Below are 26453 nucleotides of genomic sequence, written 5' to 3'. Positions count from 1 at the left end.
CAAATGCAGCCACTTGTGCCCATCATATGCAGCCACTTGTACCATCAAAAGCAGCCACTTGTGATCCCTGCCGCTGTCTGCCCGACACTTACCCCATCTTAGTGGTGGGTCCGGAAGCGGGTGACGGCGGCAAGTTGTGGGACGACTCCAATCGGGGTGCCTGTGCCTTCAGCCAATCAGGTGACGGGTATTAGACCCGCGCTACTTGATTGGTGGAGAGGCAGTTCAGTGTTAGAAAAGCAAATATTCATTTGCTTTTCTAACACATCTGGGTGGACTGTGAGAGGGGGTGGCGTGACAGAGGGGGCAACGCCCATGCACCCTTAATGGACGGGCCGCCCCTGGCTCCTACATACAGTGGGACCATAGAACAGTATGTAGTTGCCTTCTAATAGGAGGTCAGATCATGGCAGCAAAAAAAAAAAAAAAAAAAAAAGGGAGATTCGGAGGAGGTTGAAAGCTATAGAATGTACTTGAGTGAGGAATACATGCATGAATACATTTTTTGTGTTTTAACTAGATTTTAATGTCACTTTAAGGTTTTTATTTATGTTAAACAGCAAATATACTCTGAGAATATTAACAGCCTTGTTTTCCTAGATATAGCTGTATACCATGTGATACACACACATATAGGGCTTTCACTTTCCTACAGGCAGAGGTGGCTCTCTAATTAGGCAAAAAAGGCGGTCGCCTAAGGCCTCGCGCTTCCAGGGGCCTCGCGGCCGCCTAATTTGCCTGATTTGTGCGTGGGAGAATGGGAGGGAATGTCCCCGGTCAGTGTCTTCAAGCTGGCAGGGTGACTGGTAAAGGATCACAGAGGAGGTGGAGGTGGAGCTGCCGGTCGCTGCTGAACATGCCAGGAGGTAGGGGCGGACTTGGCTGGGGAGCAGGGGATGACTCGTAAAAATGTGTGTACTCCGTGACACCCGCCGGCTGTTGCTACACTGTCTGGGTTATATTTGCAGTACAGAGCGGTGTGACTGTGCGAGTAAGAAGCTTAGTGATATGACATGAGTCCAAATGAACCGATGCATTCACTGTCTTCCCTGTCAGGCGGAGCGATCTCCGCCTGACAGGAGTTTCCTAGTCCCGCCCGGCGTGATGTCATTCACAGATCAGGAGGCGGGAGAGTGCTGCTGCAAAGACCTGCGAGGAGCCAGTGAAACGAATGCAAAAGCAAGTAAGTTTTCAGAGGCTAAAAACCTAACCTAAGGCAGTGTTGTCACAGTGGCTTTGCTGTGTTAACTGCCTGAGTAACTCTTTGGGGGGGGTTAATTTACAATGGTATTTTTAATATGCAGCATGGAGGGGGTTAATGTACTGCCACTGGTCACTGATGCATTAGTGATCAGTGGCAGTTAATTAACCCCTTTGTGCTGCATTAGTGACACCAGCGTCAGTGTTAATTGACCCCTATTTGGTACAGCATGAAAGGGTTCATAAACACTGATACTGGTGTCACTAATGCAGCACAAAGGGGTTAATTAACTGCCACTGGTCAGTTGCCACTGGTTTGCGCTTACAGTTACCAATACTCTACTGGTCACTAATGCATCAGTGACCAGTGGTGTATTTGATACTGCCCACCTCCATACACTCCGCACCCCTCTTATGTACATACCACCCACCTCCATACATTCCGCACCCCTCTCATGTACATAGCACCCACCTCCATACATTCCGCACCCCTCTCATGTACATAGCACCCACCTCCATACATTCCGCACCCCTCTCATGTACATAGCACCTGCCTCCATACACTCCGCACCCCTCTCATGTACATAGCACCCACCTCCATACACTCCGCAGCCCTCTCAGGTACATACCACCCACCTCCATACACTCCGCACCCCTCTCATGTACATACCACCCACCTCCATACACTCCGCACCCCTCTCATGTACATAACACCCACCTCCATACACTCCGCACCTTTCTCATGTACATACCACCCACCTCCATACACTCCGCACCCCTCTCATGTACATACCACCCACCTCAATACACTCCGCACCCCTCTCATGTACATACCACCCACCTCCATACACTCCGCACCCCTCTCATGTACATACCACCCATCTCCATACACTCCGCACCCCTCTCATGTACATACCACCCACCTCCATACACTCCGCACCCCTCTCATGTACATACCACCCACCTCCATACACTCCGCACCTTTCTCATGTACATACCACCCACCTCCATACACTCCGCACCCTCTCATGTACATACCACCCACCTCCATACACTCCGCACCCCTCTCATGTACATACCACCCATCTCCATACACTCCGCACCCCTCTCATGTACATACCACCCACCTCCATACACTCCGCACCCCTCTCATGTACATACCACCCACCTCCATACACTCCGCACCCCTCTCATGTACATACCACCCACCTCATACACTCCGCACCCCTCTCATGTACATACCACCCACCTCCATACACTCCACACCCCTCTCATGTACATACCACCCACCTCCATACACTCCGCACCCCTCTCATGTACATATCGCCCACCGCCATACACTCCGCACCCCTCTCATGTACATACCACCCACCTCCATACACTCCGCACCCCTCTCATGTACATAGTACCCATCTCCATACACTCCGCACCTGTCTCATGTACATACTACGCCCCACCTCCATACACTCCGCACCCCTCTCATGTACATACCACCCACCTCCATACATTCCGCACCCCTCTCATGTACATACCACCCACCTCCATACATTCCGCACCCCTCTCATGTACATACCACCCATCTCCATACACTCTGCACCCCTCTCATGTACATACCACCCACCTCCATACATTCGGCACCCCTCTCATGTACATACCATCCACCTCCACACACTCTGTACCCCTCTCAGGTACATAGCACCCACCTCCATACACTCGGCACCCCTCTCATGTACATACCACTCACCTCCATACACTCGGCACCCCTCTCATGTACATACCACCCACCTCCACACACTCTGAACCCCTCTCATGTACATAGCACCCACCTCCATACACTCGGCACCCCTCTCATGTACATACCACCCATCTCCATACACTCCGCACCTGTCTCATGTACATACTACGCCCCACCTCCATACACTCCGCACCCCTCTCATGTACATAGCACCCACCTCCATACACTCCGCACCCCTCTCATGTACAAAGCACCCATCTCCATACACTCCGCACCCCTCTTATGTACATACCACCCACCTCCATACACTCTGCACCCCTCTCATCTACATACCACCCACCTCCATACACTCCGTACCCCTCTCATGTACATACCACTCACCTCCATACACTTGGCACCCCTCTCATGTATATACCACCCACCTCCACACACTCCGCACCCCTCTCATGTACAAAGCACCCACCTCCATACACTCAGCACCCCTCTCATGTACATACCACCCATCTCCATACACTCCGCACCTGTCTCATGTACATACTACGCCCCACCTCCAAACACTCCGCACCCCTCTCAGTTACATAGCACCCACCTCCATACACACCACACCCCTCTCATGTACATAGCACCCACCTCCATACACTCCCCACCCCTCTCATGTACATACCACCCAACTCATACACTCTGCACCCCTTTTGGTTTCTTTAGAGAGATATCAGGGGTCTAAACGGACCCCTGAAGTCTCACTATTGAGACAGAGAAAGGGACTGAGGAAACACATTCCCCAGTTCCTTTCTCTGTAACCTCAGCTGCACTGCAGATGAATGAGCAGGAGACAGAGGCTCCTGTTAATTCATAAACTAAAGCATAGTAAACACAGTTTACTGTGCTTCAGTTATGAATGAACACAGTAAGTGATCAGTATCGATCACTCACTGTTCTTTTAGTAAAGATAGGGGCTGGTAAATTACATTTACCAGCCCCTTTTTCCCGCCTCCATCCTGAATATCCCCCACAGCAGTCAGCGGGAGAGCAGAGGAGGGAAGTCGGCAGCGCTGTGGGGGGGCACACTGTTATTTTTTATTATTTTTCCCATTATGGGCGTGAGTGGGGCCTCATGTCCAATTTTTGCCTAAGGCCTCACGAAGCCTAGAGCCGCCTCTGCCTACAGGTGTTGTACAGGAAGGCAGGGCAGGGAAATATTGCAGTCTAAAAGTAGTATTTATTGCCTGTCTTGTCTTATATGTTCTTGAAGGGTCCAAAATTGAAATGTAAGCATTTGCTTTTTGCAGGACTTAGTTAAGTTAAAATGAAAAACAGAAATAGCAGCATAAGGGAAATAACTTGCAGTTGGTAGGATGTGTCATTTGTGCTGAGATCTCTTCTTTTGGTTAAAATCTTCCTTAAAAAAGGAAGTGAAGAGGCAGCCTTGGGAGACTGTTTGCTGCAGGATCAAAGGAGCCACCTTCATCACAGTCGGATCTTCAAAGAAAAAGACCCCTCCCAATCGCCGGATGCTCATCGCTTTTCTTAACATTACACAAAGACCGGGTGAGAGGATTCCTGACCCACCTATCATTACTCTTCATTGCAAACATTTATTGCCATTCCAGTTTTCAAGTTCAAGGACACTCTTCAGCATAGGCCTTTGCAAGTGGCACATGTGCCAAAGCCCTTTTATTTCTTCCATCTGCCATCTTTAATTGCTTCCACAAATGCTGCCTGCAGGTTACCTGACTGAGTTAAACCCTTCTATTCCCTCTACTCCCTGCTAGTCAGAACTCTGCAGCTACAATAAAGTGTATGTAAACCCTCACCTGGCAAAACAACCCATTCAGTTTAAAACAGAAATAAAACGCAAACTATTTTTATATAGATATAAAAAAAAAATTAGAAATTCCTTTTTTCCCCTTTTTTATAAGTGATCACATTCTCTATGTTCTCAGCTGCATAGGAGCTGGGGGAGGAGAAGCAGCAGCACACTGATCTTCCCAGTGAATGGCTGTGTGACAGGGCTGTGTCAGGACAGGTCTGATAATTGCAGGAGTTCCCAGCATAGCTAGAGAAATGATTGGTGTGGTCAGTTTTTAATAGCAAAACAAAGGGACTGGCAAGAACACCAGGGATTTCACATATAGGAAGCAATTCAAAGAAAACAGGATATTTTCTCATACAAGTACATTGTACAGCAGACACATATCAGGAATATGAAGTGTTGGGGTAACAAACACTTTAATCTAAGTGTAAGCCATTTAAGGAAGGAGTTTGCCACTCAAGTTCAACTTCATTATTTAAAGGGAAATACTTCTGATAATCTTTTCTCCCCCTTCCCTCTTAAAGTGACTCTTGTTTTCAACTCCATATCTTAAACTGAACCTTTCCCATCAATTCCCCATATTAAGGAGAACTCTGAAAATCACCTTGCCGCAAAAAAAGGATTTACTCTGGTTTCTTACATCTTAGAGGGGCTGCACCCTTTACTGTGCATCAACTTAAGTATCCAAACTAAGCCGGCAGATGAACCCACCATATTGTTACTTTTTGTGCAGGAGATTTGACAGTCTTCCTTGTGCTTAAACCTAAACCCTTCTAACTGAGGGCCTTCAATTGAGTTAGCCTTAGTTTCTGGCAGAAACCATGAACCAGACTGAGACACAAGTACAGTTAAATCACACTTGCTTAATAACAATAAAAAAAGGTAAACAGAGTAAACGTAGTCAAAACATAGCCAGAGTTCAGGAACCGGAACGGATAGTCAGACAAGCTAAAACGTCAGTGAGCCAGAGATGAGCGTAGTAGAACAGCAAGCAGGATCTGGAGCCAGAAGGAATGTCAGCCAAGCAAGTCTTTAACAGGACCACAGGAGAGCGTCTCTAGAGATTTGACCAAGGTGAAGGCAGAGATCATCTGGACTGGATAGCTTAAGTAGGTAGGACTGCCGAGCACAATATCATCAACAGGTGAGTTACTGTGGAGAGAAAGGAGCTCGCAATTAGCCGACAGCTGAGCGGCCAGCTTTGAGAAGGAAGGGCTGAGCCCAGCCCTGACGGTTTCTTGATATCCTTTCGCATCTCACTTGTAAAGTATCTCTGAGTCTAAGGGCTTCTATTTATACCTTCAGTCCTGTAGATTGGGTGGGCACACCTTAAATGTTATTGTACTATATTGCATTGTTCCTGAGCTGAATCACCCCACTTATTGTGAATCTTTGTAACTGTTGAATTGCCTATCTTTCTGTTTATTAATCCTAATACAACCTAATCATTTATTTTCTATGAGTGTGTGCATTAGCCTTGTGCACAACGGGAAAGTTTAGATTCGTTGTCATTCGTAAAATACATAATTGTGTCCTGTTATATTCGTTATGTTACGTTAATTCGTTTTCGGATAATTCGTTTTTATTCGTAGAGTGTCAATATTCATTATACTGAATCTCGAATTATGTTGAATTCAATCGTTATATCCGCTATAATTTATTTCGTATTAGTTGAAATTCGATATTTATGTATATATATATTCGTGATAATGATTCGTAGTTTGGAAAGTCGTTTGTTTATTGAATCTATTAACACACACAATGACAATATCTCTTCTCCTCTGCTCAAATACAATACAACACCCTTTTCACTCAGTTCTCAGGCATGCACTTTGCCAGTAATCCAACCTTCAGCACAAAATTAATCAGCTGATTGGACTGTATGATTTACTTTGAGTTGAACTTTTGTTTCATTAGATCTTTAACGAATTACCGAATCATGTCAAATTCATTCGTTATATTCGCTATAATTCCTTCCACAATAGTTGAAATTCGTTATTTTTTTATTCGGACATTCGGATGCATCCGAATATCTGAAAGATACAAAATTCAGCCAAATTTCGATTTGTTACGAAACGAATTGCAGTTTGCATATTTTCCTTGTATGGCAGGCAGCAGACTCCATGACCAAGGTACTTTGGTGATGTCAGCAGGGGTGTGGCTCTGTCTTGGGCCCAGTGACAAACAGAGGACTCAAATATACTAGTGGCTCCTGTGGGGGTAGCGCTACACAAGTATCCGTAGAATGCTTGTTTTTGTAGTTCAAATTTCTCTTGAAGATTTTCAAAGAATGTAACTTTCTAGTTCTGACATCTACTAAGTGTCCAACATGAAATGGGACCTTAGAAATCCAAGGTAAAGACATCTACGAGGTCCGACTGTCCAGTATATTTGGATTGAATAGTAAAGCTGTCATTAAAGATTCCTCTCATGTCAAGGGTATTGACGTTTTGCATTATGCCAGAGACCTCTAAGAAATGAGACATGGAGCAATTTATATGATTCTTTATTGATATTGCTGGTCCACAGCATAAAGTTGGAGTGGATGAGTGCCATCCACAGCTTCTCCACCCCAGTCCAGCAGTTCTAAATGTGTAAAGTTGACCAAGAGGCCAAGGCTCTCAAATTGGTAGCTTGATAGTATTTAGATAGGAAAGCTAGACCCCCATGGTTGCAGAGGGAATTTAAAACTGTCTTAGAAAAACTACAAATAGACTTGCTAAAATTCACCTGAAATTCCAGTCTACATAGAGATGTAGACTTTAATTTCAGGTAAATTTTAGCAAGTCTATTTGTAGTTTTTTAAGATAGGGAGCAGGAATAGGAATCAACAGGGTCTCAAAAAGATAATCAGCTATAAATTCTGTTTGCCATTTAACTGCCCATGTTTTAATTTTGTTTAATTCTAACTAATGGCACTACCCAGCAGAACAGAAAAATACACACTCATGTGTTGGGTGCACATGAGCTTCTGGTGCTTATGTAAACATGCCTTTTCAATCACTTATTATATAAGAGAAAAGCAGATATACTTTTTAAGAACTTTGAAAAAAGAAAAGATTATTTGTATACAGAGCATACAATGCGGTGCTCAGTATGAATTAATAAACAGGCAGCTTTCACCGACACTCAAAGGACCTGTAGTCTACAGACATGAAAAGGCCAATAGCGACCATTAGCACCCCTGTGGCACAAAATCCATGCCAAGGTGCAATGGGATTCAATCTTGTAACATTGAAACAGGTAAATCTAGTACCCAGGGCTAGACCATAACATTTATTAATTACCTGTTACACGTGCAGGATGTGAATCAGGAAGGGATGAAGTTGCCAGAAAGAACATTTTGCCTGCATTCATCCCATTGTCTTTGTGACAAGTGACAACCCACAAAATGTGTTGGCTGAGACTACAAATAGGCAGATGTGTTATCATGCAAATTATGCTTTTGTTCACATTTACAGAGTTTTCTTTTGCACTTAAGTTATGCATTAACATTAAACCATTTGAAGGAAGGAATTTTAGGTTAGAGATCACACACACATATGGGAGACAAGCATGTGTTTGTGCATGACTGTATGCCACTTGTGTACATTTGTCAGTGGCATCCCGAAGGACACAACAGTAAAACTGTGATTCTAAGCCTTTGCATATACTGTATGCTGACATTTTTGCAGATTTATTAAAAAAGAAAAACTGAATTATCACATGGTTCTAAGTATTCAGACCCTTTGCTCAGTATTTAGTAGAAGCACTCTTTTGACCCAATACAGCCATGAGTCTTTTTGGGAAAGATGCAACACGTTTTTCACACCTGGATTTGGGGATCCTCTGCCATTCCTCCTTGCAGATCCTCTCCAGTTCTGTCAGGTTGGATGGTAAACGTTGGTTTGACAGCCATTTTTAGGTCTCTCCAGAGATGCTCAATTGGGTTTAAGTCAGGGCTCTGGCTGGGCTATTCAAGAACAGTCACGGAGTTGTTGTAAAGCCACTCCTTCATTATTTTAGCTGTGTGCTTAGGGTTATTGTCTTGTTGGAAGGTAAACCTTCTGCCTAGTTTGAGGTCCTGAGCACTCTGGCAAAGGTTTTCGTCCAGGATATCCCTGTACTTGCCCGCATTCATCTTTCCCTTGATTACAACCAGTCGTCCTGTCCCTGCAGCTGAAAAACACCCCCACAGCATGATGCTGCCACCACCATGCTTTACTGTTGGCACTGTATTGGACAGGTGATGAGCAGTGCCTGGTTTTCTCCACACATACCGCTTAGAATTAAGGCCAAAAAGTTCTATCTTGGTCTCATCAGACCAGAAAATCTTATTTCTCACCATCTTGGAGTCCTTCAGGTGTTTTTTAGCAAACTCCATGCGGGCTTTCATGTGTCTTGCACTGAGGAGAGGCTTCCGTCGAGCCACTCTGCCATAAAGCCTGGACTGGTGGAGGGCTACAGTGATGGTTGACTTTCTACAACTTTCTCCCATCTCCCGACTGCGTCTCTGAAGCTCAGCCACAGTGATCTTTGGGTTCTTCTTTACCTCTCTCACCAAGGCTCTTCTCCCCCGATAGCTCAGTTTGGCCGGACGGCCAGCTCTAGGAAGGGTTCTGGTCACCCCAAACATCTTCCATTTAAGGATTATGGAGGCCACTGTGCTCTTAGGAACCTTAAGTGCAGCAGATGTTTTTTGTAACCTTGGCCAGATCTGTGCCTTGCCACAGTTCTGTCTCTGAGCACTTCAGGCAGTTCCTTTGACCTCATAATTCTCATTTGCTCTGACATGCACTGTGAGCTGTAAGGTCTTAATGGAAGATTAGGGTCATTCTGCTTTACTCCCAGTGTGGCTTTTTCCTTATACAGTGGACTAAGGCTCAGTTCACACTGGAACCGGCTATGGATCGCACAGGAAAGCTATGCGTCCTCATTCTTCAGTTCAGGGATGAATCAGGGCTGAATCTGTGCCTGAATTCGGCTCTGTGCAGTCCTTTCCGCAGCCTCCCTGGAAACATGTTGACCGGCTCCATAGAGAGCTGATCACATTCTCCTGCTATGCGAATTGGATGAGGGGAAACACACATCCAATTTGCATAGGTGTGAATCCAGCCTTAAAGTTACATTTAATGTCTGATATGCTATCTTTGGCCAATTATGTAATTTACGGCAGATGTATTATGAAACCTATGAACTGAAAAATGTTAGTACAGAGGATTTCTTTTCCTATATTTTATCACGTTATGATTTGTGACAATACACTCTCAATGTCTTGCTTTTCTTTCCAATCTGCCTCAGTGCACCCTTGTGAAATCATAAAGGTGAAAATGGAAATTTAAATAATTGATGACTAAGAACAATCTTCTATTTTATTATTTTCTAGGACTACTCCATTTTCACTTACATAATGTATAAAATGTATCTCCTATTCTAAGATAATAAGCCTGAAGTTTTCTAAATTCTGCATACACTTTGAATTGTTTTTTATTTATTTCAGGTACTTATATAGTGCTGTCAATTTACGCAGCGCTTTACATTTACATACATTGTACATTCACATCAGTCCTTACCCTCAAGGAGCTTGCAATCTAAGGTCCCTAACTCACATTCATACATACTAGGGACAATTTAGACAGGATCCAATTAGCCTACCAGCATGTCTTTGGAGTGTGGGAGGAAACTGGAGTACCCGGAGGAAACCCACGCAGACATGGGGAGAACATGCAAACTCCAGGCAGGTAGTATTGTGGTTGGGATTTGAACCAGTGACCCTTCTTACTGCTAGGCGAAAGTGCTATCCACTACACCACTGTGCCACCCAAGTTATAAATGTTTCTACCTTAAAGGAACATACTAGTGAAAATTCAAGTTTAGGCTGAACTCGAGGCAAACAGCTGTGAGTTTTCTGGTGATGGCCTTTCCTATTGGCTGAAACAGGTCGAGCCTTCATCACATCATACATCCACCCGAATAATATATCCAGGGAACCGAGCCAACCCGCAACAGAGCGATACTGTCACGGTTCCTACCGTGCCATGCAAATGACCAGGTGTGGACATGCCCCAAGTGACTCAAGGAGGTATTGAACCGAAGACTTTCTGTTTACTGCTCCTGTTGCATTGCCTCTGAGCCACACCTCAGCTCGACATTCAGCCTGTTTTCCAGCTATGCTTTGTTCTGCATGCAGCACTGAGGGCTATACTCTGGATCTTGCTTTGCAGTTAGTACCTGTCACTCCTGGTTCAGCTGAGGCAGTTTATCTAATCAGCTGGGTATAAAACACTGCCTCACTCTGAGGGCTGGGTCAGTTAATTGTCTCTTGTATTGTCAAAGGTTCCTGGTTTCCTGTGTTCTTATTTTCAAGTTGCAGTGTTCCAAGACTGACCCCGGCTTCTGACCCTGGCTCTGTTCATTGTTAACTCTGACTTCTGGAATCCCTGACTACGGCTTCACCTCGACAATCCTTTGGTGAATTCCCTGTCAAGCTCCCGTGCACAGATTCAAAGCCCAGGTAGCCTTTTATCTTGTTACCTTGGGCTGTGTGTATTTGCAAGGATGAGCATACATCTCTGCACTATGAACTCCAACCAAGGTAAGCCCTTACAGATACTCAGCCGACACCAGCCGGATTTATTCCCTATTAATTCACATGCTGAACATACCGGATGCCAGGATATAGGCACCAGCAAATGTGAGTGTACCTACTTCTGTTTATTGATTTTTTTATCAAATAAATTACGGTTTTACGCTATGGGCTCCCCCTCTGTTGTTTCTTTCCTTACCACTGGAGGATCATCTACATTATAGGCTGGATATTAAATACACCATCTAGGTTTTTTTTTTCTTCTTCTTCACTAAGCGCAAGTGACCACACTAGAGATAGGTGGTCAACATCTAGGGTGAGTTTACATCTAAGTGGGGCACCTAGTCTGACCACAAAGCAGCGAAACACTCATCTGTCTGTATGAATTTTGAGCATGAGCACTTTCTTCACACTACGGGACTTTGTTTCATATTTTAGACTATTTATTTTAGTTTATACTAGCATGGTGTTTGCTTAGATTTTTTGATTGTAGGGGACAGCTTCAAACTTAGAGCTTATAGAGAGATAATCCAGATGCCAAAGTGTGTTTTGGGCTTCCTTCCCATGTATATTTGTCACTGTTGTGTCAAATACAAAGCAATAGTGTTTCCATCCCAAGGGGTCTGTGTCAGCACAATCCAATATGCAACAAAAACATTTAGCCTCATGGCCAGCTGCAAGACAATTTGACTCTTCTTAGACCTGCAGGATGTTTCAGCACAGCCTGCATGCTGTCCCTTCTTCTAACATACCATACACCACAGATCCCATAGAACATTTCAATTATTCCCCAGGTGGAGAAAAAGGTGTAGCCATCGGTTAACCCTCTGCCTACCTCATAAAACACCAGAGGCCAGGAGGCAGATAAACTCCATCCGCGACTCTGCCCTGTACCAAAAGGGGCCATTTATCACGTAGCCACCCACTCTTATTGAACCAGTGGCTCACCCAGTGATCAACCTTAAGAATCTAGGAACCCGTGGATGACTCTGATTTAGATTTTTTTTTGTGGTGGCCTGTGGGTAACTCTGACTTTGTTTTAAGGTCAAAAATTTGCAACAAGCTCTTGAAGAAGCCCAATATCCCATCTTGACAACCTGTGATGAGCTTGCAAAATGGACCTTGAAATTCATCCTAAATCAGAATAAAGTAAATTGTATGATGCTTTAAATCCTGTACACTAGTTGCAAGTGCATTCGCAAGCAGGGGAAGCTGCAGCAGTCAACTACACAGGTCATTCTGGCACTACAGATACATCTTTATCTTTCAAATTATGAATTTACTAAGCAATAATGTATATGTCATTGCAGAGCATCCTGAATCCAACTCACAGAATCTCCTCAAAAATACCTGAAACCAGTCACGTGGTTCTTGGGACCCACATCATGAGACCTCCACATCCCAAGCCTCCACCTACACTGAACCTATCTGCTACTCCATTCTATGCTCCAACACCTAAATATCAGTTATTGGATACCGCCACCACCAAAAAAGGTGAACAACTGATATGTCAAACCTTGCACGACATGACTTGCAGAGAACTAATTAGGGCCTTATGAAGTTTGACGATCACCCAGAAAACTACAGGAGCTTAGCATTTCACCTATGCAAGAACTTGATTTGACGATTAGATGGCTATGCTCTCAATTAACAGACCTAAGACTGTTCATATGCACAAACCAGACAAAGACCTTAATCTCATATGCGAGAGACTAGAGCAAAATTATGGTCGCCCTGAAGTAATAGAACTTATCTTATTCTAAAGATTATAGGATACTCGTAGATTGTCCAACAGAGGCATGAAAGATTTCCAAGAACTTTCTTGTTGAGCTTAAAATTGCCACATTTACCAGCTCCTAGACACCGCACATGTTGTGAACCCAGCCACATTAAAATTGCCTTACAATATCCGAGAAAAATGAGCAACGTTGGGTTTAACGTATAAGTCTTCTTTCCACTTTTCTCCTTCTTTTCAAAATTCATCAAAGACTTAAACAGCTCTACAACTGATTCAAGCTTCTCGGTTATGGATTTGAGCATTCTTTGACCCCCAACTACAAGAAGAGAAAGTCTAACCACTAAATACAGAGAAACTAGACTGTCTCCATTAGAGACATGAGAGTGAAGCTGGCCATACGCTGTTTTTTTATTCAGTCATTGGGCTGAGAAAAAATGAGTCCTCCATTCACACAAATGAGGTGGATGGTGCAATTTTCCCTCGTTGGGACATTGTAGTTTGTAAGTTGCACCTACCACTGTCAGAATACACTGATTAGGGGCTGCAACTACTGATCGATGAAAAATATTCCAACATGTCCCTTCAACACAAGTTAATCAAACAATAAACTTCAATCAATCAAGGATAGCCACACACTGATTGAAATTGGACTGGCCCTGCTGACCCAACCACATTTCGATCAATACATGACCAGCTTTACAACAACTATCTGTGGCAATTGCAAAGGAAGGAAAACAAAAACTCCTATTGTCTCATTCACAACAAACCACATCCTCTCAAGAAACATTGTACATTTCTTCCTTGAAATATGAAAGGAACACAAGCATTTTATAAAATTGGTGGGCCTTTGCGTAGGATCATAAATTGTGCACTAGAGTTGGAGGGAAAAAAGTGGCGCCTGTAGCATGTCACGGCAAAACGTGAGATGTGGTTTACATTCCAATAAATGTTTGGGTGGCTTAAAGGGGTGTGGTTAAATATAGAGTCTGAATTGACTTTTATAGTGTAGTATCGTGAGGTATAATGTCATGCCCCATCTAATTCCAAGGCCCTCCACCACCAGACAGGCTAAAATGCTGCAGTGGGGAGGTAATAAGCAGGGTTGTCAACCCTCCATGACTTTTATTACTTACAAAACCTAGAAAATTTACTGACGAGCTGGATTGGACTGGAACTGAAACCTAAAATAGGACATAAACTATTAAAAACTTCAGACAATCAACATTTAAACAATATGTAAACATTCAAATTTGCTCTGGCAAATGGTTGTTATGGTCAGAACCTGAGCCTAGTCGCTGCATACACTGCATGCCTGTGCCACAGTCCTTTTAACCAACAAAAAACTAATTACTATACTACAACTGACAATCTCACAGACACACACATAAACCTCAGGACAAAGGATCATTAAAAGAATAACATTTTCAATTACATTTGCTTTTCTGTACACAAAATTATATCACTTTATCCATCAGAGCCTACCCTAAAGAAGAACTTCACTAAAACCAGAAACTGTTGAGACACTTAACATTTTGTCAGGACTAAGGTTGCACCGATACCAGTATCGATATTGTCGCCGAAACTAAGCATTTGCACAAGTATCGGTACTCATGCAAATGTTCCGATACCCGAAACCAACACCTTCTGGCTCGGTTCTTTCAGCTGTCAGTGTTATTTCCCCCACTAACAGCTAAAATGTAAAGAAAAGGATGCCGGCAATTGTTGGTTGTTAAGGAGCGGGGCTGCCGAATGCTTAACAACTAGGGATGAGCCCTATGTTCAAGTTGAACGTAAGTTTGACTCGAACATTGGGTGTTTGCCGAATAGCGAACAATTTGGGGTGTTTGCGGCAAATTCGAAAGCCACGGAACACCCTTTAAAAGTCTATGGGAGAAATCAAAAGTGCTAATTTTAAACGCTTATATGCATGGTATTGTCATAAAAAGTGTTTGGGGACCTGGGTCCTGCCCCAGGGGACATGTATCAATGCAAAAAAAAGTTTTAAAAACGGCCGTTTTTTTGGGAGCAGTGATTTTAATAATGCTTAAAGTGAAACAATAAAAGTGAAATATTCCTTTAAATTTCGTACCTGGGAGTTGTCTATAGTATGCCTGTAAAATGATGCATGTTTCCCGTGTTTAGAACAGTCCAAGAGCAAAATGACATTTCTAAAGGTAAAAAAAAGTAATTTAAAAGTACTCGCGGCTATAATGAATTGTCGGTCCCGGCAATACACATAAAAGTCATTGAAAAAAACGTCATGGGATTCCCCCACAGTCCATTACCAGACCCCTTGGGTCTGGTATGAATATTAAGGGGAACCCCGAGCCAAAATTAAAAAAAAAATGCGTGGGGGTCCCCCTCAAAATCCATACCAGGCCCTTCAGGTCTGGTATGGCTATTAAGGGGAACCCCGCACCAAAATTTAAAAGAAAAAATGGTGTGGGGTCCCCCTCAAAATCCATACCAGACCCTTCAGCTATGGATTTTAAGGGGAACCCCGCTGCAAAAAAAAAAAAAAAATGGCGTGAGTTCCCCCAAAAACCTGGCAGGCAACAGGAAAAGGGGGGAACGAGAGAGAGCGCCCCCCCTCCTGAACTGTACCAGGCCACATGCCCTCAACATGGGGAGGGTGCATTGGGGTAGCAGCCATGTTGATGGGGAGAAGGGCCTCATCCACACAACCCTTGCCCGGTGGTTGTGGGGGTCTGCGGGTGTGGGGCTTATCGGAACCTGGAAGCCCCCTTTAACAAGGGGACCCCCAGATCCCGGCCCCCCCCTTTGTGAAATGGTAACGGGGTACAAATGTACCCCTACCATTTCAAAAAAAATGTGTGAAAATGGTAAAAAAACACAAGACATGGCTTGGGACAAGTCCTTTATTAAAAAATAAAAAAATAAAACTGTCCCACGAAGTCCATTCATCTTCTTAATCTCTCGCTCTGACAGACCAAAAAAAAGAAAAAAAAAGAAGCCGCACGCCGCCTACGATCTACCTCTATGGGAGGCACCCGCCGTAATGACCGGCCTCTCAGGTGACAGCTCTTTTATAACTGAGGGCGGGGCCACACGATGACATCATCGGGTGCATGGGGTCACCCGGCGACGTCATCATGTGGCCCCGCCCTCAGCTATAAAAGAGCTGTCACTTGAGAGGCCGGTCATTACGGTGGGTGCTCTCTCATCCCCCCTCTTTTCCTGCAGCCTGCCAGGTTGCGTGTTCGGATAAGGGTGTGGTATGGATTTTTGGGGGGACACCATGCCATTTTTTTAAAAATGTTGGCGCGGGTTTCCTCTTGAAATCCATGCCAGACCTGAAGGGTCTGGTATGGATTTTGAGGGGGACCCCCATGCCATTTTCTTTTAATTTTGGCGTGGGGTTCCCCTCAATATCCATACCAGACCTGAAGGGCCTGGTATGGACTTTGAGGGGGACCCCCACTCAGTTTTTTTTTTTTTAATTTTGGCTCGGGGTTCCCCAAGGGGTCTGGTAATGGACTGTGGGGGAATCCCATGACGTTTTTTTCAATGACTTTTATGTGAATTGCCGGGACTGACAATTCATTATAGCCGCGAGTACTTTTAAATGACATTTTTTTCCTTTAGAAATGTAATTTTGCTCTCGGACTGTTCTAAACACGGGAAACAATTAGCACTTTTGATTTTTCATGTTCGCATCCCATAGACTTTAACAGCGTTCGCGTGTTCGAACAAATTTTTTGCCTGTTCGCATGTTCTGCTGCGAACCGAACTGGGGGGCGTTCGGCTCATCCCTATTAACAACCAATGACATTTCAGCTGTCCATCCATGGGATTCCCCTCCCCACCTCCTCCTCCCCTCCCACCAGCTGTCAATTCTGCCCCCCATCTCCACCCCCACCGTTCATACCACACCAGCCTCCAGCCTTCCTGTCCTGGCTCCGCTCTGCAAACTGAGTGGGGGGGAAGGGGCCAGAGGTAGTGCAGGTGGGGATGTCGGGTTTAGGTGGATTAATCTGCAGCAGCGCTCCACACAATTACAGCGAAGGCCAGCCTCTTCTATATCAGTACACTGGGGCCAGTGGGGAGCATTGCTGCGCATTAATACGCCTAAACCTCAAAGTGGTTAAATAGTCAGCTTTCTGTCCCCTGGCACCCACTGAACATACGGGACCCGGAGAATTGTATAAAAAAAAATAGCTGCACAGTGGGGGATTAGCTCATTGGTGCACAAAATTTTGGAGCTCCCCCCTGCTCTACCTCGCCCCCCCAACTGAGTTCCCCCTAGCCCCAGTTGCCCAGGAGGAAAGGACACGACTAGATATATCAGCAGTGCTCAGCTGGTCCTAGGCTCCCAGCTCCAGTGGATCCACCTGCGTAAGAAGCTGCATCCCAACCACCTCAGCCCTCAACCCCACTCCCACTCTGCTCTCACTTACACCTCTACTCCCCCCCCACCCGGCCCTCAGTTATCCCTTACCCCCCCACCCCGTCCTCACTTATCCCCTTACCCCCCCACCCTGTCCTCACTTATCCCCTTACCCCCCCGCCCTCACCCCAGCCTCACCCAAGCCTCACCCAACTCCCCAACCCCCCCACCTCCGAAACCACCCCTCTACCTACTCTGCCTAGGCAATAGGTATTGGTAATTGGTATCGGTGAGTACTTAAAAAAGTATCGGTACTCATAATCGGTGTTGAAAAAATTATATTGGTGCAATCCTAGTCAGGACTATACCATACAACATACTATAACATATAACAAGAGCAGAGAGAGGAGGGTGAGACGGAGGAAGAGGGGCGAAAGAGAGGTAAAGGAAAAGAGGGAGGGGTTGTGGGGGGTGGGGGGAGAAGGTAAATGAGAGAGGGGTGGATGAGAGAGAGAGATGGGGGGGGGGAGGAGGGAGAGAGGAAGGGGAGAAAGGTAAATAGAGGGGGAAGAAAAGTGCAGAGAAAGGGGACAAAGATAGAGAGACAGAGGGAAATGAGAGAGAGAGAGAAGGGGGGGAGAGAGAGAAAAAAGACAGATAGAGGGGAGAAAGATAGAAAGGGGAAAGAACAGAAGGGGAGAGAGAAGGGGGTGAGAAAAAGGAGACGGGGGGAGAAAGAGATTGAGGGGTAGAGAGGGGAGAGACCACTGGATGGGGGGGATAGAGAAAGAGGAGAAAGAGAGGGAGAGGGGCTAGAGAAACAAAGGGAGAAGAGTAAAGAGAGGGGGGGGGGGGAATAGAGAAGATAGAGGAGGACGAAAGAAATTGAGAAGAGGGGGGAGAGATGAAGGGGAGGACCAGCAAGAAGTTTGGCTTTGAAGGACAACCAGTACCACCATAGATTAAATTAAGCATCACTGTATTATTTCATCCTCAAAAAAACAAAAACAAAATAAAAACAAAAAAAAACAAATGTGCACTAGATACTTTATCAGGTAGGGTGAGAACAACTTTATTAATTTTATGGGTGCCCAGTGTTAAGCTTCAAATGTATACCCTAGTCAAAACTGAGAATTTCACACAGAAATAGATCCTAGAAAACATACCGGAACTGAATCTTAGAGAGAAGGTCTCAATGAACTAAATATTTTTAACTTAGCAAACTGTTTTTTGTTGATTTTTATTCATAGGTATTCAGGAGACGGCTTGCTACAACAGGCGTCAAGTAGGGAATTTAGTCATTGTATTGTGATAATATAAAGAGACACTGGAAGAATAAGACCAATTAAAACTATATAACAGTAATTATAGGTCTTTTATAACTCTTATCTCACTAGCCATTAGGACTTGGCATTGCTATAAATAATAGGGTATGTCAGTACAGCTACACAGAAAAAATTCTTTCATCTCAATAATTAACCCTTACTTCAGGAATTTACAGATTGCACTGATTGAGGCCCTATTCACATGTTTATGTTGTGGAGACGCACAGTAAAACATGTTCCTACAGAGATCAAAGGCATTGAAGATTGACCCAGGATACATAGACATGATATATGGATAATGCTGCCCCTAGAGACCAATACAGCAGGATGGACAGTAATATAATATATTGAGGAGGACTGCCCCGTAAATACGTTGATTCGTCAAAGGTCTAGATGGGCTGGCAATGAGGTTGGGTCTGAACAGTGTATGATTGAAGTATAAAAAGGGCTGACCGAGACAGAGAGCTCTCTCGGTTACAATCGTCCCTTTTAGCTTGGCTCGTGCCTGATGGCTGTCTCTGTTACTACCATCTTGAGCCCAGCTGATGAGACCGTGTCTTGCGATAAGTATCTTTGATGTTCTTTTGTAATATCTTTCTATAGTATTTTCATGTTAGCATTTTCCTATTTGCTTGGGAAATAAATAAGATGCTGTTTTATTAAGCAGTGTGTTTGTTTTCATATCTAACCTTATAATATTGTGCTATCAACAGTAACTATCAGAGCTTTAATAGATTAGCTGACTATAGCAATAGACAAATTAATACATATATGGAATAAATAGAGGGTATCCATAACCACCCTCGGATAATATTTAGTTTCGGATATATTTTAATTGTAGAATTTATTTCAGTATGACAATATGAACTTTTGTATTAGGCTCCTTTCACATTTGTGTGACCTGAAAGTCACGCGATTTTGCCACTATTTAAGCCAAAACTTTGATGTGACTTGAAGCAATGCCTGTGTAATAAAAAAAAGAAAGCTAATACAGCCACCAAATTTAAGGATTGGTAAACTGCTATATATAAAAATGTTTGTTTTTCGTTTTAATACCGCTTTCAATTATCCAATAAAGTTTATCACTTAACCAGCACGGTCGGCTTATTCTGGGTGCACATCCGTGGGACGTCTTTCCAGAATGTTGCTCCCGCGCCCTGGGGCGCGCACCCGGGAACATCCATGACCGGACCCGGTGCATCACAGATCACGGTAAATAGCCGCTGATCGCCGCCGTTTACCACGTGATCGTTCCGTCAAATGACAGAGCGATCACTTGTAAACAAACTGCCGTCACGTCATGACGCCACTTCCTCCCTCCCCTCTCGGTACCGATGGGTACAGTGCGAGGGGAGAGAGGAAGAGATTGCAGCAGCGCTGTGAGCTGGATGTTTAGTGCCCACAGCGCTGCTCAGTGTCAATAATCTGCAATACTGTGCAATACTCTGCAATACTCTGCCAATACTCTGCAACATTGTGCAATACTCTGCAACATTGTACAATACTCTGCCAATACTCTGCAACATTGTGCAATACTCTGCCAATACTCTGCAACATTTTTTTTTTATTTATCAAATTTTCAGTCTTTTTCAAATTATAGCGCAAAAAATAAAAAAAACAGTGGTGATTAAATACCACCAAAAGAAAACTCTATTTGTGCGAAAAAAGGACAAAAATTTCATATGGGTACAGTGTTGCATGAGTAATTGTCATTCAAAGTGTGAGAGCACCGAAAGCTGAAAATTGGTCTGGTTAGGAAGGGGGTTTAAGTGCCCAGTGGTTAAGTGAGATACACACTATAAGTAAATCGGGCAAACAACCTCATTGTTTCACAGCAAATCGGAAACCAATGACCAGAAATTCGTATGAAAATTCTTGTACGACAAAGGCTTTTTTTGTTGTTTATTGTTTCTTATCATTCGCAGTCTTTCTTTTGTGATTTTTCTTGTACAAAAATTGTAAGAAAACGGTACACATTAAACGAAAATTGTTCTTTCTGTTCCCGTACAAGAAAAATTTGGAGTTTGTCTCTCTGGGAATTTTCTTACAAAAATTCGGAATTGGCTGTTGAAAGTTATGTACGCACTATGCGAAAATCGTATGAAAATTCTTTGGATGAAAATGTTTGCCTAACTTTCCTTTAGTGTGTACGAGCCTTTAAGCTTCAAATATTCTGCACGCTTTATACAAAAATCTTAATAGAATTCTTAAAAGAAAGCACTTTGTTATATCTGTTCAGTAATAATGGAAAAAATACCTCTTGACCCTGACAGAATTCTTGTCAGCTGATTACGTCTTGTGTTCTTTGCCTGTGCCGCACTCCAATCAGTAACACATTCCTCAGCTCTCTGTGTGGACTGAACACGCCCATGTTATGGAGAGGGGGAGGTGTTTTATAGTTTTTACTTTAGGCAACAATGCTGCTTCTTCATATGAATTAAACCAGTTTCTGAGCTATGGAACATCAGGGTACTTGGGCAGCTGCTGTCACCAGGTAATATACCCTAAGACAGTAGGATATATGCAAGCATAAGGTATCTGTGGTGTAGCACTACAATGACCCTTCTTCCTTGTGTGATACCAGTGTTGTACTAAAAAATAAATACATTATATAAGAAATTAAACTTAGTTATCTGAGCTACAGTGCACCTCTCTCACCAATAATTCTACTGATCAATACCATATGTAAATTCTCTAAAAAGCTCTTGCAAGTCCCCTAAGGGACTACATGCAATGATAACCAATGTAATTCAACTAAATAGTGATGTACTACAAAACACTTCCTCTGGAGAAAAAAAAAAAAAAAATAAGCAATGCGTTCAAATAAAAAAAACATAAAACAAGGATGTATTCCGCAAATATCAATTAAAATATAAAGTGCATATGTGGAACTATAAAACACCTTCCACACAGGCAATCTTTAAACAGTCTCTTAATGTGAAATCCTTATAATTATTGCAGAATAAACATGCTCTTTCCATATAGTGTGAAATTGGTGCTGCTCATGCTTCCCCTCCAGGTCTGCACTCACCAGAAATCCTTGACCCCTTACACCTAATTGGGTCAAAATGTACTTATGAATGGAATATCCGCTGGCTACAGTCTGTGACCACAATCTCCTTCTGGCTCCCACTCAAATCCTCTCTCCTCTCCTCCACACGGACCAGGCAGGGTAAATTAACCAATTGCCTACTGGGCACTTTTACCCCTTTCCTGCCCAAGCTATTTTCATCTTTCAGCGTTGTCGTACTCTAAATGACAATTGCGCGGTCATGCAACATTGTACCCATATAACATTTTTATCAATTTTTTCACACAAATATAAGTTTCTTTTGGTGGTATTTAATCACCACTGGCTTTCTTATTTTTGCTAAACAAACAAAAAAACCCCGAAAGAACAACAATTTTTCATAGTTTGATGAGCGCTGATGAGGCTGCACTGATGGGCACTGATGAGGAGGCTCTGATTAGGCTTCACTTATAGGTGCAACTGATAGGCAGCGCTGATGGGCACTGATGGGGGCACTGATGGGCACTAATTGGCAGCACTGGTAGGCACCGATAACCAGCACTGGTGGGTACTGTTGTTACTGCACTGATAATTAGGACACTGATTATCAGTGCCGATGTCCCTTTAACACAAACCGGTTATCGGCTCTTTTTTTCTCTCCTCGTGCTGTCAGTGTGAGGAAAGAAAAGTAAATAACTGGCTTGTGTTTACTTCCATGATCAGCTGTCATTGGACACAGCTGATCACATGGTAAAGGGCCACTGTGATTGATCCTTTTATCCTGATCCGTGATCAGCTGAGTCCAAAGGACTCAGTGATCACAGAGCTGCAGGGGGAATGCAGGCAGCGCGATGATGGGAGGATGTCAATGCATGCCCTCCTGGCAAATTAAGCCCGTGCTGTAGCCTTCTTTTGGCTATAGTGCGGGTGGGAAGGGGTTGAAGACGTTAATCTTCCATAGTGTTATACCAAATTTTTATTGGAATAAAACTCAAAAATTGGACTTACAGCAAGAAAAATGCCTTAACAGGCAACGGGGCTATACAACTCTATGTCCGGGATGCTCCTGTGCTCCACAAGTGATGACATAGGAAGTGACGCAAGTAGCTCCGCCCGATGCATTTCATCGTCGTGACGTCACCAGGATTGGCCTGATTTATATAAATATTATTATTATTATTATTATTAGTTTTTTTTTTTTTTTTTTTACATCACTGGTATTACACATGAAAGGAGAGGTATTGTAGCACTACACCCTGCTTCTTCATAGATTCAAAATAGTAAGTGATAATTGTCACCCTAGGACACCTTGTCACCCTGGGTTTAACTATCATTTAAGTGTTAAATAAACATACATTATGACCGAACGCAAGTGTTTTAATTTTTAGACCTGCTAAGTGAAACTATTGTTGGAACGTGAGCATCTGTCATAAGCAACACTTTTCCACACTTAAGCTATAGAATATTTTTTTAACCAATCATTTTTTTTTCACTTTCTATGTGTGAAAAGAGCAATTTTAACACAGAGTCTAACAGCATCCACAAACTCATTTTCTAAGTAAGTAGATATATTGTATCATTTTGACTGGAAAATGATCTGGAATTGAGACATACACTGTATTTTATTTGTTGTTGTAATCCTATTAAGATGTTGCAAGATCTAATGTGCGCATGAAGAATGGTACCATAGCTAACTACTCTTTGTATAATGAGAAAACATTTGCTAACCCTTACAACTGTCACGTATCTCTCTGCAAATGCACTATTGATCAGATAAGTACATGTAAGCAAATTATTCTGCTGCCAAATGGTTTATATAAGTATCATTCTTTACCAAGTCTCACTAGAATGGCACATTTCATTTAATGTAGACCAATAAACAAGGCTGTTTATTTAGGCCAATCTATATGCCAATGCCACAATACAAGTATGCTTTCTGTGCCAAGGCTCCGTATCCTTTCTTATAGTGTTATTTACAACCTCATCTGATAACTAGTGATGAGCCAAACTCACCTGGGTTCTACTCTAGCAGGGTCCAAAAAACATGACAAAAGTTCAGGTGCCAAATCTGAAATCCACTGGAGTCATTGGGAGCTGAATGTTAACAACTTCATGTCCGCCCTATAGCACTTTTACTGCTACAGGGCAGCACCTGTGCGCCAGATCACGTGTATATATACGTGGTCCGGCTCTTCTGGGTAGAGGGCATGCATGGTCTCCGCCGGCTGCTCACTCCTGCTATGATCACACACAGAAAAAGTCCAGCGGGGGGTACCGCTGACTTTATGCTCACCAGTACCTGCCGATAATCTAGCAGAGAGGCAGAACAACAGTCTATGTAAACAAGGCAGATTGCCGTTCTGACGGGAGGGAAGGCATGGATCCTCTGTCTTTGCAAAGCAGGGACTAGGATCCATGTCTACCCCCTGTAAAAGCACCTCCCACAGTACACATAAACACTGGCTAGGCACACAGTTAACCCTTTGACCACCCCTAATGTTAACTCCTTCCCAACCAGTGTCATTAGTACAGTGACATATTTTTTAGCACTGATCACTGTATTCGTGTCACTGGTCCCCAAAAAGTGGCAAAAGTGTCAGAATGTTCTCCTCAATATCGCAGTCCCTCTATAAGTCCTATAAGTCACCGATAGCCACCTGTAAAATAAATAAATAAATAAATAAAAATATCCCATAGTTTGTAGACGCCATATAACTTTTGTGCAAACCAATCAATATACGCTTATTGGGATTTTTTTTACTAAACATATGTATCAGAATACATATTGGTCTAAATGTATGAAGAAATTAGATTTTTTTCAATTTTTTATTGGATATGTTTTATAGCAGAAAGTAAAAAATATAGTATTTTTTTCTAAATTGTTGGTCTTTTTTGTTTATAGCGCAAAAATAAAAACTGCAGAGGTGATCAAATACCACCAAAAGAAAGCTCTATTTGTGGGGAAAAAGGACATACATTTTATTTGGGTACAGTATCACATGACCACGCAATTGTCAGTTAAAATAACTCAGTGCATATCACAAAAAATGGCCTGGGCATGAAGAGGGGTAAACCTTCCGGAGGTCAAGTGGTTAACAGTTATGGCCATTTTCTAGGCTAATAGGCTAAGGATTGTCAAATATGTGGAAGCATGTATGGCTGGACACTGCTATTAGTAATGTGCTAAAGCAAAATAAAAATAAATTTTTTTTAAGTGGAAGCAGCAATTTTAGTAATGCTTAGAGAGAAACATTAAAAATGCAAACCTCAATTAAACAAAATGTCGTCTTGGGAATGCCCTGGTCCTGCCCGTGAAGTGGTGCATCAGAGGCATGTATACAACCTACTGCGAGCGGGCAGGAAGGAAAAGGCACAATCATGTACCTGTACGGCATGCCTTTTTTCTGGGTTCATCCGCACGCCCCCTGCCTTCCCATGCTCTGATTGGACACAGCATGGGTTTGGCAACAGATTTCAGCCAATGATTTTGGCTGAAGGCAGCTGATCAGCTGTGTCCAATTGCACATTGTGTTTGTAAACACAGAACTCTAAGAACTCTGTGTGCAAAGGAACAGCAATCTGGCTGTTTCTTCTCCCTGAAAAGCAAGACATATTACACACATTACACATTTTTGGGCACAAAGTTGACCCTTTGATCGCCCCTAGATGTTAACCGCTTCCCAGCCAGTGTCATTAGTATTATCACTGAGCACTGTATTAGTGTCACTAGTGATGTCAGTGTGAGTTATTGACCCTCCCAGATAGTATCTGTTATAAATCTCTAATCACCACCATTACAGTATAGCATCTATAGCTGCGTACATTCCAGTATACATATGTAGCCATGGTGTTGCAGCTAATAACAAACAATCCGCCAATTCACCCCACTGCCAGACTTCATACATCCTTTTCAGAGACAATGAACAGTCTTTTTCAAGCTTTGTTTTAGTTGTTTTATTGGGGGGTACAACTTGGATAGGAATATGGGATGTCCATAGGATAGGTCTTTTCCATCATATTTAAAGATTTGAGTGTACTTTGAATAAAGTTAGAGCCAGAAGATATAATGTACATATAGGCTTTAGTATTAATTTCCTCCTGCATCTACATGCAGACTGCTGCTCCTCCTGCGACTCAACCCCGACTCAACCCCGCAGACTATTCCATCCAAGAGTTCTCTAACCATCCGACCATGTGGTGGCAGAGACATCACTGATGACCGTGTAAAAGCAATGTTCTTAGATCTCTTTCACCTCCTGCCCATAACTTGTTTTCTCCTGTATACTTGGTTCCTCCTGCACAAACTTGAAGTTACTGTATTGAAATATGACACATCCTCTTCTAAAGAATAGTAGGGGCTCACATTGAATAAGCCTCCCTCCTATGGCTCTTGTTGCTCGCTGCCACTAGGCCATAGGCCTGCAGAACCTTTCCCCAGAGGCACAGTAGTTTAAAAGCATATCTTCTAGGAAATATGGACTATTGTTCCCAGCCAGCCCAACTTACAAATCATGTGCCCACAGGCAACATCGACAGATCCCCACAGTCTCTTTTCTGATCCAGGACTCCCCATCATCCACCGTGTGTACTGATGAAGACTCCACTAGTACTAGCAGAGGTCCCTTCACAGACTCCTTGGCACTCCAGCCCTTGACACTTCAGCCCTTGGCAAATCCAGCCCCACTGTGGTAACACTCACCAAACTTCCAACAGCCCTGA

The sequence above is a fragment of the Aquarana catesbeiana genome, linkage group LG02, assembly GCF_042186555.1.
Source record: "Aquarana catesbeiana isolate 2022-GZ linkage group LG02, ASM4218655v1, whole genome shotgun sequence".
Classification (NCBI taxonomy): domain Eukaryota; kingdom Metazoa; phylum Chordata; class Amphibia; order Anura; family Ranidae; genus Aquarana; species Aquarana catesbeiana.
Note: the sequence above shows the minus strand (reverse complement) of the source record.